At 40.4% G+C, this 16,193-nt stretch overlaps 1 protein-coding gene across 8 annotated transcripts in view; it reads right to left on the bottom strand.

Moving 5' to 3' along the window:
- The window catches only part of ARHGAP21 (Rho GTPase activating protein 21), a 133,056-nt gene that overhangs the window by 85,037 nt on the left and 31,826 nt on the right, over positions 1 to 16,193 (bottom strand). The window lies entirely within an intron of this gene.

The following is a 16,193-nucleotide window of genomic DNA, read 5'->3' as shown; positions in this document are numbered from 1 at the left end:
TACAAGAACTCAATCTGATTCCTATATATTCCTGTGAAATTTTGAATTGCTTACCCAGGACTAAGTTTTTCAGAAAAAGAATGTTGGTTAAGCCTTAAAATACTAATGACTTCTAAACAATATTTCATTTTTCAAAAATGGTCATCAGTCCCTTTACTAATAGCAAATAAGACTAAGTATACATTAAACTAACTTGTATTTATTTAATCTAATAAATTATTCTCCTTACACTACATGGCACACTTAAATCCACAGAGAAGAATCCACACAGAAGAAAGGTCCACTGCACACTTCAAGCATTTTCTTTTTTAATGAAACTTAGATCTTGCAGAAATAAAAATTCCAACCTAAATACCTATGACAAGCAAAACTTTCCAGAAGTTGATCAGTCTGACTGTTGAGTATCTTCCGAGCATACTAGGAATGGGTTTATAACGAATAATGAGATATTTGGATTGCCAAAATTACTGAAATCTGCTTTACATAAACTCTCGTTTACTTTTTTTTGGGTAAAGGAGCACAGAATAAAATGACTAAATGAAATACACATCTAAAATGAAAAAAAAATCTAAAAATGTCATTTTAGCCATTCATGTACTTCCTCAACAAACCATATAGCAGTACTGTATAAATAAGTATTAAAATTTCTGTTTAATTGCTTTTTCCTTTCCTACATTGTAATAAATATTGAACTTCCACAAGGCAGGAAGAGAGGCAAATGATGAAAAGAAAGAAATAATTTACTAACTACATATTTAAGAGTATAACGGTAGTCAGTCACATTTAGCACACCCAAAACAACAACAGAACATTACATCAAGGTAGCTATTTGCAGTTTAAAACAATTTACCCTAGCACAAGCATCTTGCTCCTACCCTCAAAGTCTAACAAGCTCTATGGAGCTTTTATAATCAATCTATTGTCTTTTAAGTATGTCTACCAAAATCAGGCAACAGCTTTAGTTGCATTCTTCATTTGCTCCTAACCTGCTAGGAAGCATCTGCCAATCATAAAGATGCAATGATAGATGATCATTTAGTGTGACAAACAAACCTCTCTCTTTTCCAAATACAGCACTATACTGATAGAACTGTCTTCTTAAATAGGAAGTTAACCAGTTCCTAAAATCTCCTTCCACGAGATTTTCAAATCATAAAGGAAAGATACTGCATTTCCAAAATATTTTTCTGCTAAGAATGTCTGAAGGAATTTCTTTACTGATCTAAAGTTTAGTTATGCCTTTCACTAACACTGTTCTCTACAAGCAGAGAAGGACACTGAAGGAAAGATACTACACTAAAATTAGTCAGAAAAAAAGTGAGAATTCTCATCCACTTCTACTGGGACTACAATCTGTCTGTAAACCTACTTGGCAATATTTATCAAGAGACTAAAATTTTATACCTTTTAACCTGGTAACTAATGAAATAATCAGAGAGAGGGCAAAGATGCACTTTACAAGATGTTCATTCCAAGGTATGATAAACTCAAATTGGAAACTAAATGTCCAACAACAGCAACACAGAGGAATAGTTAAGTAAATTATGACATGTTTACTGAAGTCATGAAAGAGAAAATTTTTTAATGGCATGGGAAAATGCCAGAAATATAATGTTAAGGAAAAAAATAAGATAGAAAACATCACAGTATGACCAAAATTACTTTAATCTCTCTCTCTCTTTCTCACACACACATACCCCCTTTGGAATAGGCGGTCAGTTTCCTTTTTTCCTAAATAATTCATAGATTTTCTACAGTGAGCATGCATGCAAGCAGCGGTAACTTTTCACATCAGCCTGCAATGTGTGCAGCATATCCCTTGCTGACAAGATGTGTTCTGAAAACTTCATCTGTGCCAGCTGAATAATCTACTCCTTTCTCGGTGCCAAAGTGCCCTATAGCAGAACTTCCCGACCAGCATCCTCCCAGCCTCAGAGGCAGTCTCCCAGGCCCTCCACTGTAGAGAGCACCTTTACGTATATCATAATTCCTTGTTTCCACATCTCTCTCTTCCATCAGAAAGCAGCTTCCTCAGGAGAGGGTCTACGCCTTGTTCCAGCGCCCAGGACAAAACCTGACAGACGTCAAAAAGGAATTAAAATTTAAAGGAACTAAATGACCCAAGTTTACACAAAACAAGGATAATACTGAAAGAGGTTACTTTAAAACCTTGTTGAGGAATTGCTTCTGTTTACTTATTTCCCCATTTTTCTCATTTGAGACAGTAAATGCAAATAGCTCTATTTCACATCAAATAGACAAAAAGAAATAGACACAAACTTCAAGTAGATATCTATTTTTTTACACAGATTTTCTTGTAAAGAAGTTCTATTACCAGATAATATAATAGAGTTGTTTTCAGAAGCTATTTTCTGATATGAATAAAATCTTGTTTACTCTGAATCAGAGAACAGATTGTATTTTTAGGTTAAAAGTAATTATCTCTCTGCCCTTTGGGCAGCCAGGGATCTCCAAATTAAGAGTCAAGCTTAAATTTCAGTTCATCCTAGCTACCAATGACAAAGTACAGTCCCTCTGAACAGATGCAAGTGATACTGAGCATGTATGCGGGCTAGAGAAGATACAGGTACAGAAGAAGGCCAGACCCACATCACGTAGTTTCACTATTTTGTGTGAAGCTCTGTAAGGATCCAGAGTATCAGAGACTCATCTTACTAAATGTACATACGAGTAAGTTTTCCACATCTAAATTAATTATTTTGGATTATCAATGACAGTACATTGGCAACCAATGGTAATAGCTGACTCAATTTCATTCGTCTGAACTATAGAGACTATATAATTTTACAGAATTTTATATAGCTAGAAGGAAACATGGAGACTATAATCCAACTTGGTCATTTACCATTTTATAGAATAGAATATTGAGTCTCTGAGCGGTTAAGTAATTGGCAAGAGGTGCACAATTACTGGTGACCCAAACTATTCCTTAGGGTCCAAACTGAAGCAGGATAGACCAGGAAGAGAGTATTACTCCAATGGGTCAGGAACAAATACAAAAACAATGCATAAAAGATGCTGAAGTGGTTCTTTACATACGCAAAAATATAGGTCTCTCTACGTCAGGTAGAGCAAAGGCACCCATATCAGGCATGAACTATTCATTTACTCACTACTTTCTCAATGAACGAAGATTATCATAGTCTGACTTCTCCAGGAGAGCAAGGGCATCTTGATACACAAAGCAAGCTCTGTCCTACAAAAAACTGTGCCCCAGCAAATAGGAAGAAGGTGGAAAGCTTAAAGGAGGGAGCATACAACGCACTTAAAATTACTGAATCTTAGAAATAGGATGTTCTTCTCTTTCCCCCTTTTACTTTTTCCTCACCTTTTGCTGAAAGATAGCTTAAAACAGAAACGCAGTATACAAAATATCAAACACACAGCTGCTCTGTGTGGGGAGAGGGGCAGGGCAGTTGATACAGAAACCTCTCCATTCTCTTAGTTCTTCGGAAACTCTGTTAAGGAGTTTAAAAACCAGAGATCTAGTTCAACCAATTTATTTTACAGAAACTGAGGCCCAGAGAGACTTGCTAATGGTCTCATAGCTAATTAGTGACACAGCCTGGACTAGAACCTACGTTTCCAGTGTCCTGATCCTAAACTTTTCGACTTCACCACACCACTAACAGACTGTTTCAGCCATTTGGGGATAGTAGCCAAGGAGTAATACACCGTTCTTTTTCCTCGTATAATTTATATTTATTAGACACATAATATACTTTCACTAAAGACATTAAAAATCAAATTTTCTATAATTTTGTTAAAAAAAATAAAGCTAAGCAAAAAGAAAACAACTTAGCTCCCGTTCCCCCTCTAGAGAAAATTGATGTCAATATTTTGGTGTATATATATCCTTCCAGACTTTTTCATATGTAAATATATACAGATACACACTTTAGAAAAATGCTCTTCTAAGCAGCTTATTTTTATTTAATATGTTATGAATGTCTTTCCACATTAATATAATACACAACTACACATTAAAGACTGCATGGTATTTCACCATATGAATAAATCATTTTATTTATCCACTCTTCTCTTTGTCATTTAGGTATGTACACTGTTCATTAAACTTTTTTATAGTACCACTACTACTACTACTACTATTACTACTACTATTATTACTACTCCTACTACTACTACGACTACTCCTACTACTATTATTATTACTACTACTACTACTATTACTACTACTACTACTACTATTACTACTACTACTACTATTACTCCTCCTCCTACTACTATTATTACTGCTACTATTACTACTACCAGTCCTATTACTATTATTACTACTACTACTCCTCCTCTAACCACCTTGTAGACCAATCTCTGTGAAAAGCCAAGAGTAGTTCATTAGGATAAATTCCTACGGGTGGAATGCTAGATCAAATAGTTATTTTTTGTTTGTTTGTTTTTAGACAAAATTTCAAAGTGCCTTCTATAAAATGAGGAACCAAGTCACAAATCCACTGACAGCATATGAGTCGGCTATATCAACATTCCAGACAACACTGGGTAGTTATTTTTTAATCTTTTAATATGCTAAGATGGAAATGGTCCTTATTGTCTTAATTTTTTGTTTCTTTCATTAGTCGTGAGGGTAAACATCTTTCCATGTAATGTACTATTCTTAAAGACCTATAATATAAATAAGACAGAAAAGATTATAGAGATGGTCTGCAGCTTGTCTAAGATTAAAGTATGAAAGAACATGTTGTCATGGGAGTTCAGAATACAGTTCTCAAACAATCTTATAAATGAGGTTTCACAGGAATGTCTTAACACACAGGAGGAGAATCCAAAGCAAACTCGAGAACTGCAAAGAGAACTGAAAATACACAGGAACTGAGAGGTGACCACCTGGGAAGCAGACCCCAGATCTCAGAGAGGAGACAACAAACCCCCCATGGAAAGGGGGTCAAACTGTCTCACGCTGAGATCTGTCACACACTGGGATGCACCCCAACTTCAGGCAGAGACGTGAGAGCGGGGACAGCTTTGAGTTCTGGTCCAGCAAAGACAAATGACACGAAGTGAGCTAACAGCATCCACAGTCCCTGGGGAAGACACGGCTTGGAGACGGAGCAACTGGGATGCCATCCAATTTCTCATGTGGCCACGTACAGTCCACTTATGCCCTTTCAAATGCATCCCTGTTTTTCTAGGTTGAAGTCATTTCTGTTTCACTTATCTCAAAAACCTAGCTAAGTAAAAAATTCCAAATGCAGGAGAGGTCCTGGTTTTATAATTTGTTCATGAAAAGTTATGCTTAAATATCAATAAGTACTTTAGTATTCACATTTTAGAAGCATTCGTGGAGCTTACTATTTAAAGGAACCCTGGGATAAGGCCTTTTGGAAAGCAATAAATTATTTTAAGCACTCCATAATTTATGTCCTATAAATACATTGCCCTTCAACATAATGTTTTTCTGGAAACCACATTACAAAATGGATCATTTTAACAGAAAAAAATGCTTTAATTGGATAAAACACAGAAATGATTCAAGAATATATCAGAAAAGCAAAGATACAACAATTAGAAACCTCTAAAACATTTACAAGTGCAAACTTAGGATTTTTAAGTGAGCATAAATATAACAGCTGCACATTATACAAGAAGGATCTTAAAGTATTATAATGTACATACAATACTCATAAAAAATACAAGCCAACATCCCATAAATTTTACTAAAAATTTATAAGTCAGAAAAAAGAAACATTAATCATTCAGATCAGCCTGAACAGCCAAAAGGGAACTATACACTGAAAGAAGGGCTTTTTACCCTCCTTTGCTTTGGTTATACGGCAGGTATTGATGGTTGCACTGATGCCACAGGGCACTTCCTCAAATGCTGGCTGGCTAGACCATCTCCCAGATCAATTTCTAGATCTTTGTTGAATGATACTGAAACTGTTGTGTTAGAAGTAACTCAAATTTTGATTAAATAATTATAATTTCCACAGGAAGAAACCAGAATGTGTCTTCTTATAAACTAGTCCTACTTTGTGAAAACGGATTTTCCTATATCCACTTTAGCTATGCTCAAATGGCAATTCCACTCACTCTCTGGATCTATCTTTATATGATATATTTATATAAATTTTTAATTTAATAAATTTTATTTATTATATATTTATATAAAAAATCTTTATATTTGAGTAGATATTTTCAAGGCAAAAAATATTTAATAAGTAGTTCTTAAGGACTTCTGAAAAATAAAGGCCTGGGACTGATACTAACTTGCTTTGGCTACTCAAATAGAGACTACTCAAAGAAACTCAAAATTAGACGACAGTATTCCTATTTTATGGATTTTTAACACTGTACTCAAAGAAATGAGGAAGCTTATTCAAGTTCATACATCTAGTGAATGACAGACCAGAGATCTCAACAGCCACTTCACAAAAGAGGAAATACAAACAGTCAATAAGTATAAGAAATGACGCCCAACCTCATCAGTTATCAAGCAATGCAAATTAAAACCATAATAAGAGGGGCCAGCCCCGTGGCCGAGTGGTTAAGTTCCCGCACTCTGCTTTGGCAGCCCAGGGTTTCACCAGTTCAAATCCTGGGCGCAGACATGGCACCACTCATCAAGCCATGCTGAGGCGATGTCCCACATGCCACAACTAGAAGGACCCACAACTAAAATATGCAACTATGTACTGGGGAGATTTGGGGAGAAAAAGCAGAAAAAACAAAACAAACCCATAATAAGATACTGCTACACACATGCCAAAATGGCTACAAAAAATTTTTAACTGGCAATCAATTATTGGCAAGGACATACAGTAACAAGAATTCTCAAATATTACTGATGGGAGTGTAAATTAGCACAACCACTTTGGTGGAAAAACTGCTTGGTGGTATCTGTAAAGTTCGGCCCTAATTGTGCATACCCCACATCCCAGTGACTCCTCGGCTAGGTATATACTTAGCAGAAATCCATACGTATAAAGCCACGCGCCAAATGTGCATAGCAGCATTATTTGTAACGGCCAAAAGTTGGAAACAGCCCAAATGTCCACCAAGAGTAGAATGGACAAATAAATTGTGGTATATTCATACAACGAACGACCATAAACAGCTTTTTAAAAATTTACAGCTAATGTAACAACATGGATGAATTTCAAAGGTAACACTAAGTGAAAAAGGTCAAACACAAAAGGATGCATACAATGTGATAAGATTCATAATAAAATTCAAACCAGGCAAACCAATACATGGCGATTATCTTTAGGGGAGAGAATAATGACAGCAAGGGGCAGAAGAGAGGCTACTAAGGAGCTGCTATTCTGTATCTTGAGCCAGACAATGATCCACAGGTGTGTTCACTTTGTAACATTCACTGAGCTCTGTATTTATGATGTATGCATGTTGTGGATGGCTGTATTTCCATTTAAAATGTTTACGTTTGTGAAAACAGTTCATGTTTGTTTAAACATGAATCTGATAACGTCACTGTCATGCTAAAAACCCTACAACAGGCTTCCCATCACACGGGGAAGAATCCAAAACCCTTCCCCCCTTACAGACCCTCCATGCTGGTCCTGGATCTGGCTCTGACCTGACTCCCCAGCCCTCCCCACGGTCCCCGGCTCCTGCCACACCCATATCCCGCGGCCTCAAACACCCAGCTCATGCCCACCTTAGGGGCTTTGCCTCTGTACCTCCCTCCACCTGCACACTGACATCAATCCCTGAACTCACTCAGGATTCTGCCTACACATCCTCTATTCAGAGGTGACTTCAGAGGGGCTTTTCCTGACCACCTTATCTAGAACAGTCTCCCCATCACTCTATCCAGCTTTATTTTTCCTCATAGCACTTATCACAATCTGAAACAATATTATATATTTTTAATTTCTTTATTGTCTATACCCCCTCCATTAAAATATGAGTTCCCTAAGAGCACAGACTTTGTTTTGTTCCCACCAGGACAGTAGCACCAAGCAGGTACATAAAAATGGTACCGTATGAATAGAAAATGGGCATTTTCTTTTCCTGTAAAGGAAATTTTATATTTGTAATGATTTATTTCTGTGTTTATTTGTTTAACATGTCTCCCTTCCTCGAGCATAAGCTCCAGGAACACAGACGCATGTGCTCACCATCTTATGGCCAATACACAGCATAGGAACCAGGCAAAAGCCAGGTGCTGAATAAATATTTGTGGAAGCAAAAGGTGGACATGAGGGCACCACCGAAACTTCACTTTTTTCTAAGCTCACTACAAACACGCACTGCAACGCCCTGGTCAGGATCTAAACACGAGGATTACTGCCTGAATTAAGCTCCTTTCATCTCAAAGCCCTAGAAAGCACCATTGCCCTCTCACCTCTGTGCGCGGGCTCAGAATCATTCATTTAACAAAACATTTTGACTGATCACCATTATTTATGGGAAGCTTAACATAAATTTCCATTCCCTCCTTGCTGTCCTTAGACAGGCCTGCTTCCGAGGCTGGGCCTCGTTGTCATCTGGGATCTGGATTTCGGGAGAGTTCCCACCGCTCCCTGACTGATGGAAGCGGCTCACTGTCCGAAACTGGGTGTTCACAGCTGGGTGTATGCTGAACACCTGCTTTCTTCCTGGGAGGCAGGAATTTCGGTACAGGCTAGGCAGAGGGTGCTTACGTGACCAGCCCTCAATTAAAACCTTGTCTCAAATGAGCCTCCCTGGTGGACAGCATTTCACACGCGTCACCACAGTTTGCTGCTGGAGGAATTAGGTGCATCCTGTGTGACTGGCCTGCGAGAGGACCCCTGGAACCTTGTGCCTGGGCTCCTCCGCACTTTGTCCCATTCCCTCTGCTGACTTTGCTTTGCGTCCCTTTGCCATTAATGACTCACAGCTGTGAGTACCACTAGATACTGAATCCTGTAACTCCTCTGAGCAAATCACAGAACCAGGGGTCACTGGGGTGGTCCCCAACACACCTCCCAATTCTGAAATGGATTATAATCAATCACAACACCGGGGAAAAACAAAAGAAGGAGCAGAACCATGACCCCATCTTCGGTACTCATGCCTACGCACGACCCCCACCCCGTGAGTGCGGGCTGGACCTAGTGACTTGCTTCTAATGAATGGAATGTGGCAAACATGAGGGGACGTCACTTCCAAGATTAGATTACAAAAGACTGTGACCTCTGTCTTGCCCACACTCTCTCTCTGGCTCCTCTTTCTTGCTCCTTCTCATGAAACAAGCTGTCCTGTTGTGACCCGTCCTCTGGGGAGGCCCATGTGACAACAAATGGGGAGGAGCCTCCGGCCAACAGCCTGTGAACTGAATCCCACCAGCAGCCACGTGAGTGAGCCAGGAAGCAGATCCTCCCCGACGTGAGCCCGGGATGACTGCAGCTCTGGCCGACCCCTGAGGGTGACCTGGTGAGACACTCTGAGTCAGAGCAGCTGTTGAAGCCACACCTGGATTTGTGACCCGCAGAAACTGCGATAATAAATGTTGTTGAAAGTCACTAAACTCTGGGAGTAATCTGTCACGCCACAAGAGACAACTACCACATTCTACCACCCAGAACAACTAAAAATCCAGTACTATATATGAAACAATGGTTTCCAGACATTGCACAGCAGACAGCAAAGGACAGTGACTCCTGAAAAAATACGAAACAATCAAAGTGAGCCTGGCTGCCCTTGCTTTATTGCACAGAAAGTGTCAAGGCCGTGGCACAGGGAGGGGACCCAGGCAGGGCCCAGCGGCCTCCCTGAGTTCAATGAGGCCAAGGTGGTTAGAGTTCACAGGGAGAGCTCTAGAGAGAAGTGGCACAGAGAGAGCTCAGACATCCGCCGAGGGTCCTCCCCACCAGTCTTCACCCCAGTACTGAGGAGCCTCTGGGAGAAAAGTGCCCAGGGAGGGGAATCCGAGGGACCAACCACTCAAACTCAAACAGGAACAGAGCCTGTTTCCACCAGGCAGAGTGGGGAAAACCTCCTAAATCACAGGGCATGGGGTACAGCACTCCGAAGTACACTGCCTCACCAGTGGGGAAAAATTAGCCTTGGATGAAAGGAACTTTGGTCTCACCTAATAAAGCTCAAAAACAAGACTCAAAAAAGCAAAAAGGCAAAGGATTATATGCCCAAAAAGTTGCAGGCCAACATATACTGGTATATGGGAGAGAACGGCTGGGGGTGGTTCTGAGTGTCTTAGATCAAGGGTAGAGTACGAAGCTGGATAAAAAGGCTGAGATGGCGCACTTGACCTGACCCAGGATTTAACCTGAGGCAAGGGCTAAGACAGGCTCGAATACATGCCTGGGATGGCTCCAGGAAGCTTAGAAGAAGTGAATGAAGTACACATGGCAGACTGTGACAGAAGGGATGAATCTAAAGGCTCAGAGAACTGGGCATGCTAGAATGGGTCAAGTATATCAGAGCAGAAAACCAACCAGCTACCAACCTCTTAGGGAGGGCCCGAGGACACTCCATTTACCAAGGCAGTTTAGAATGTACTGATGCAGGTGGATCAGCTCAGCGGAGAAGCTTGGTGCTGTCTGTCCCCTGCAGGCCAGTACTGACAGCAGAAGATACTGCTACAGATCTGGACTTCTTAAGGAGCAATGAGGATGCCAGGATCATAGAACAGCAGAGTCCAGGTAGCAGCATTTGACATTCAGAGTGAAGGCAGAGAAATTCAGGAATGTGTATCAAAATCAGAACCGCATCCAGGGGGCCTGAGCCAGAATGTATACAGACAGGTAATAAAGCATGTTATTCCTAGGGTCAGTCCACGTTGACTCTCACCTGCCCCTGGGGAAGGTGGGAGTCATGTCCCAGGAGAGACAAATCTCATTAAGACAAGGGAAACTGTCTGGAGAAGGGGACAGCTGGTGGCAGATGGATGAGATTGCCTTGTAAAGGGGATAAGATGAAGCAGTGAGAGGGGCTGTGGGAACAACGGGGCAAATAATGGGATGCACTCCAGCGAGAGGAAAAGGAAAGCGGGAGAGAGAGAGAGACCCCACCTTGGCTTTCTGTCTCCTGCCCTTTTTGCCTATTCTGCTCTCCCTCTCTCCTCACTTTCCCATCCCATCTTCTTCTCCCCACTCCTATTATTCCCGGTTCAGTCCACATCTTCACCAGAACTCCCTAACTGGGCAGCAATCGGAAGGATGCTTTTTTTACATTTTGAATACAATTTTATCATTCCTATCTTAAAAGCTGATGAGTTGAACACTACCTTCTTCAACTAAGGGGCAGTATAGTTAATACGTATTTCATTTTGGGGGGAAAACTTTAAGGCACTGTGTTGATAAAACCCGTAAATTCCGTAGTTCCTACATTTATTTATGTTTGAAAACCCCTGCAAAAATTAGGTTGTGCATATTTCAATGCACACACTGTAGAGTTTGTATTGAATGACAGACTTTCCTATTCATCCTGTAAACCAAAAGTCACTATGAACAGTACCCTACATAAGCAATTCTTCCCACCAATCGTGAATAAACATGAATCAAGGCAGGAGTTAAAATTTCATTCCTCAAATATACAGCAGTATATAAGACATATCCTGCTTTTCTAAGAATCCACTTTTTGTTAGAACTGAGAGAAAGAAGCTCTGGAAATCATCTAATCAGTTTACAGATAAGAACACTAAAACCCAGAGAATTAACAGAATTCTTCAGAATCACACAACCAAGCAGTGGCAGAGCAGACAAGTGTGCAAGAGCCTCCACTCTTAGTCCAAGGCTCACTCTTTCTACCAGACCATCCGACTTCTCAAGCAAATGGTTTTCCCCAAAGTTGGGGAAAAGGTAACATTCAAAAGCTAGTGTTTTTTAAGTGCTTTTCTCCTTGCAATCAAGTCCAACTATCGTCAAGAAGCCAAAAGAGATGAAACCTGCCATTCCATTCACCCACACAACATTTAGTCTTCCCTTTCGAAATCCGCATTTTCCTTCAGAGATTTCCATTTTGTCTTTCTTACTCATTTAAACCTGATTTCTCTCATAACCAGAGCTCCCAGGCAGAACACCTATGCCACGTGTGGGTGTGACAGAAAGAGTCAGCCTCCAAGTTACAGACCAGAGGCGGCTGGCTTGATGTTAACCATCAGTATGGACTAGATATTGGAACTGACTGCTTACCATTCCAACTTAACCACTTTTCAGGCTCAAAGGCAATTATGCATATTGTTAAATGACATTAATGATGCCACGTTTTAAAACTTTATTTCAACATTAAACTCTGCTCCCATAGGCTCAGTTTATAATTATATTGCTTATATAACACAGTCACCAACTCACAATATATTCATCTACATGTACATTCGCGATGCTAAAGGTCTCAGTATCAGAACAAAGGAAGAGCTAAGAAAGTGACTCATCAACTAACCAACGTTACAAAAGGCACCTTGAACTCAGCCACCAACAGTCACAGCAAAACCTAATTCTCACTCTTTCTATTTTCTTACTTTCCTTAGCCTGCTCGTTGGCCTTTATCTCTCCTTCAATACTGCGCATCTATCATTCCAGACATTCCTGTCCCTTCTCGCCTCTCCCTGCTATTATTCCTTTTTTAGTCCACTTTTCTCCCCTACTCCCTAAATTGGCCATCAGCCGGAAATAGATACATACACAATTTTTATCATTTACTCTACATTCTTAATACAGTTTTAAAAGCTGATGAACTGATTCCTGTATTCTATCCTTCAGTAAAGAGGCACAGAGCGTGCCTGGTAAGAGCCTAGACTGAGTTTCACTCCCAGGGTCCGCATTCTGCTCTGCAGCTTCTGGGCTGGCGGCCCCGGACAAGTGCTTCACCCCCTCGTTTCTTCATCTGTAAAATGGGAATATGAAAATAATATCATCTCTGTAGGGTTGCTATCAGAATTAAAAGAGGTGAAATATGTAAACTGTCTGACACACGGTAAGTACCCGCTAAATGTTGCCTCTCTCTCACAAAACATTGACCTAATGCTCCTTGTGACATTTGCCAGCTTTTCCTAGGCTTGGTGTTATGGGGCTGGTCACAGGGCATAAGGCTGTTTGGTTCCTCTTCTGCCTACAGCTGATAACTCCAAGAGCTATAGCTCTGAAGCTGTAGGTCAGTGGTTCTCAAATCCTGGTGAAACGTAGAAGAGGTCTGCTTGTACTTCTGACAATGAGCAAGAGGCCTCCCTCCTATTCTCAGCCCACTTGACTTCATGCAAACTCTACCTGTGGAAAATGAGCCAACTGCGCATTGTGACAATGTTAGTTTTATCCCTGCACATGTAAGTGTTTCTGCTAATCCCATATTCACCCTGCCCACCAGCAAGATCCTCCCATGCCACTTCCAACAGATACACCTAAGTGCCTCAAGTACACAGCCCTTTGTGTGCAGGTGAGCAGCGGGCATGACGAGGAGAGGGGAGACGAGGAAAAAGCACACCATGCGGCTACATAGAGGGCTGGCCAGGAGATGGAGCCAAGAAAAAAGGCAAGTGACACTGTTATGCCTAGCAAGGCAAAACGCGCAGAATCTTTAACCTGAAGTCCTCATTTTCACACTCCTTCATTAGAACAATAACAATTAAATAAAATACCTAGGAATAAACTTAACCAAAGAGGTGAAAGATTTGTACACCGAAAACTATAAAACATTGTTGAAAGAAATCGAAGAAGACACAAAGAAATGGAAAGATATTCCGTGCTCTTGGATTGGAAGAATTAATATCGTTAAAATGTCCATACTTCCTAAAGCAATCTATAGATTCAATGCAATCTCTATTAAAGTTCCAACAACATTTTTCACAGAAATAGAACAAAGAATCCTAAAATTTATATGGAACAACAAAAGACCCTGAATAGCCAAAGAATCCTGAGAAAAAAGAACAAAGCTGGAGGTATCACACTCCCTGATTTCAAATTATACTACAAAGCCATAGTAACCAAAACAGCATGGTACTGGCACAAAAAGAGACACACAGATCAATGGAACAAAATTGAGAGCCCAGAAATAAACCCACACGTTTATGGACAGCTAATATTCGACAAGGGAGCCAAGAGCATACGATGGAGAAAGGAGAGTCTCTTCAATAAACGGTGCTGGGAAAACTGGACAGCCACATGCAAAAGAATGAAAGCAGACCATTCCCTTACACCATACACAAAAATCAACTCAAAATGGATTAAAGACTTGAATGTAAGACTCGAAATCATGAGACTTCGAGAAGAAAACATAGGCAGTACGCTGTTTGACATCGGTCTGAGCAGCATATTTTCAAGTCCCATGTCTGACCAGGCAAGGGAAACAAAAGAAAAATGAACAAATGGGACTGCATCAAACTAAAAAGCTTCTGCACAGCAAAGGAAACCATCAACAAAATGAAAAGACAACCTAACAATTGGGAGAAGATATTTGCAACCATATATCAGATAAGGGGTTAATATCCAAAATATACAAAGAACTGATACAGCTCAACAACAAAAAACCAACAACCCAATTAGAAAATGGGCAAAAGATCTGAACAGAGATTCGCCACAGAAGATATACGGATGGCCAACAGGCGTATGAAAAGATGCTCAACATCATTAGCTATCAGGGAAATGCAAATCAAAACTACAATGAGATATCACCTCACTCCGGTCAGAATGGCCATAATTAACAAGACAGGAAACAACAAATGTTGGAGAGGACGTGGAGAGAAGGGAACCCTTGTTCAATGCTGGTGGCAGTGCAAACTGGTGTAGCCACTATGGAAAGCAGTATGGAGTTTCCTCAGAAAATTAAGGATAGATCTACCACATGATCCAGCTATTCCACTGCTGGGTATTTATCCAGAGAACTTGACAACACAAAGGCATAAAGATACTTGCACCCCTGTGTTCACTGCAGCATTACACACAATAGCCAAGACATGGAAGCAACCTAGGTGCCCATCAAGGGATGAATGGATAAAGAAGATGTGGTATTTATACACGATGGACTGCTACTTAGCCATAAGAAATGACGAAATCCGGCCATTTGTGACAACATGGATGGACCTTGAGGGTATTACGCTGAGTGAAATAAGTCAGAGGGAGAAAGTCAGATACCATATGATCTCACTCATAAGTAGAAGATAAAAACAACGACAAACAAACACATAGCATTGGAGATTGGATTGGTGGTTACCATAGGGGAAGGGGGAAGGGCAAAAGGGGTGGTTAGGCTCACGTGTGAGGGAATGGACTATAATTAGTTTTTGGGTGGTGAACATGATGTAATCTACACAGAATTCGAAATATGATGTACATCCGACAATAAAAAAGAACAATAACAATTAAAGATGGTTCAGGTTTTTTCCTTCTATGTTAATAATGAAGTAGAAAACATGAAAAATTGAGATATTTTTCCTTATGTCCAGGTATTCTGGATTAGTTGGTCTATTATCCAGCAATTAAAAAAAGAAATAAGGAGCATTTAGCCACTTAAAATTTTTCTATAAATTTAATTATTTAAATAATCAAATTAGGGATAACACCATAATACTACGCATTTGCATTAATTTTTAAAGGAAGATACGATGTAAAGTAATATTTAAAGCAAAACAGTTAAACTGAGCATCTCTAAAAAAAAAGTCTTTAACTCTCTTTCCATCAAGGCAGAGCTTTGACGTACAGGAACAACCTGAGGATCTTGTCAAAATGCAGATTCTGATTTTCTTCGTCTGGGGTGGGACCTGAAAGTCTGCATTTCTTACACTCTTTTGGGCCATGCAGATACTGCTGGTCTGTGGGCCACACTTACAGTAGCAAGAATTTAAGGCACTTTGCGGGTTAAAAAGCTATTCCTGATTTCCCAGTTTATCAGTTTCAAGCCTCTTGTGCGAAGTGTTCTAAGGAACAAAGTGAGCCCTCAGCTACCAGACGCTTCTCAACAGTAAGGGAGGGCGGTGAGGACGACCGAAGAGGAGAAGGCGCTGAAGGGGAAGCAAGTTTAAAAAGTCCTCTCCAGCCTCTCTGTCTGCCTTCCATTTGGTTTCCCCATGGAAGAGAGGGAAAATGTATGCCTGGGTCCTCACGTGGGTATCTCCTGGTTTCCAACTCACGGAATCCAATCCAGGCCTCCTCTCCACAGCACGTGCAGCTGTGCAAGATCAGCTGTCACTGGAAATGAGGGAAAACCAAGAACTGGATTACGGGATATGTCATATACATGAAACCTTAACGCCCAACTTC

Source organism: Equus asinus, chromosome 29 (assembly GCF_041296235.1).
Source record: "Equus asinus isolate D_3611 breed Donkey chromosome 29, EquAss-T2T_v2, whole genome shotgun sequence".
Classification (NCBI taxonomy): domain Eukaryota; kingdom Metazoa; phylum Chordata; class Mammalia; order Perissodactyla; family Equidae; genus Equus; species Equus asinus.
This window is presented reverse-complemented; position numbering and strand designations above follow the sequence as displayed.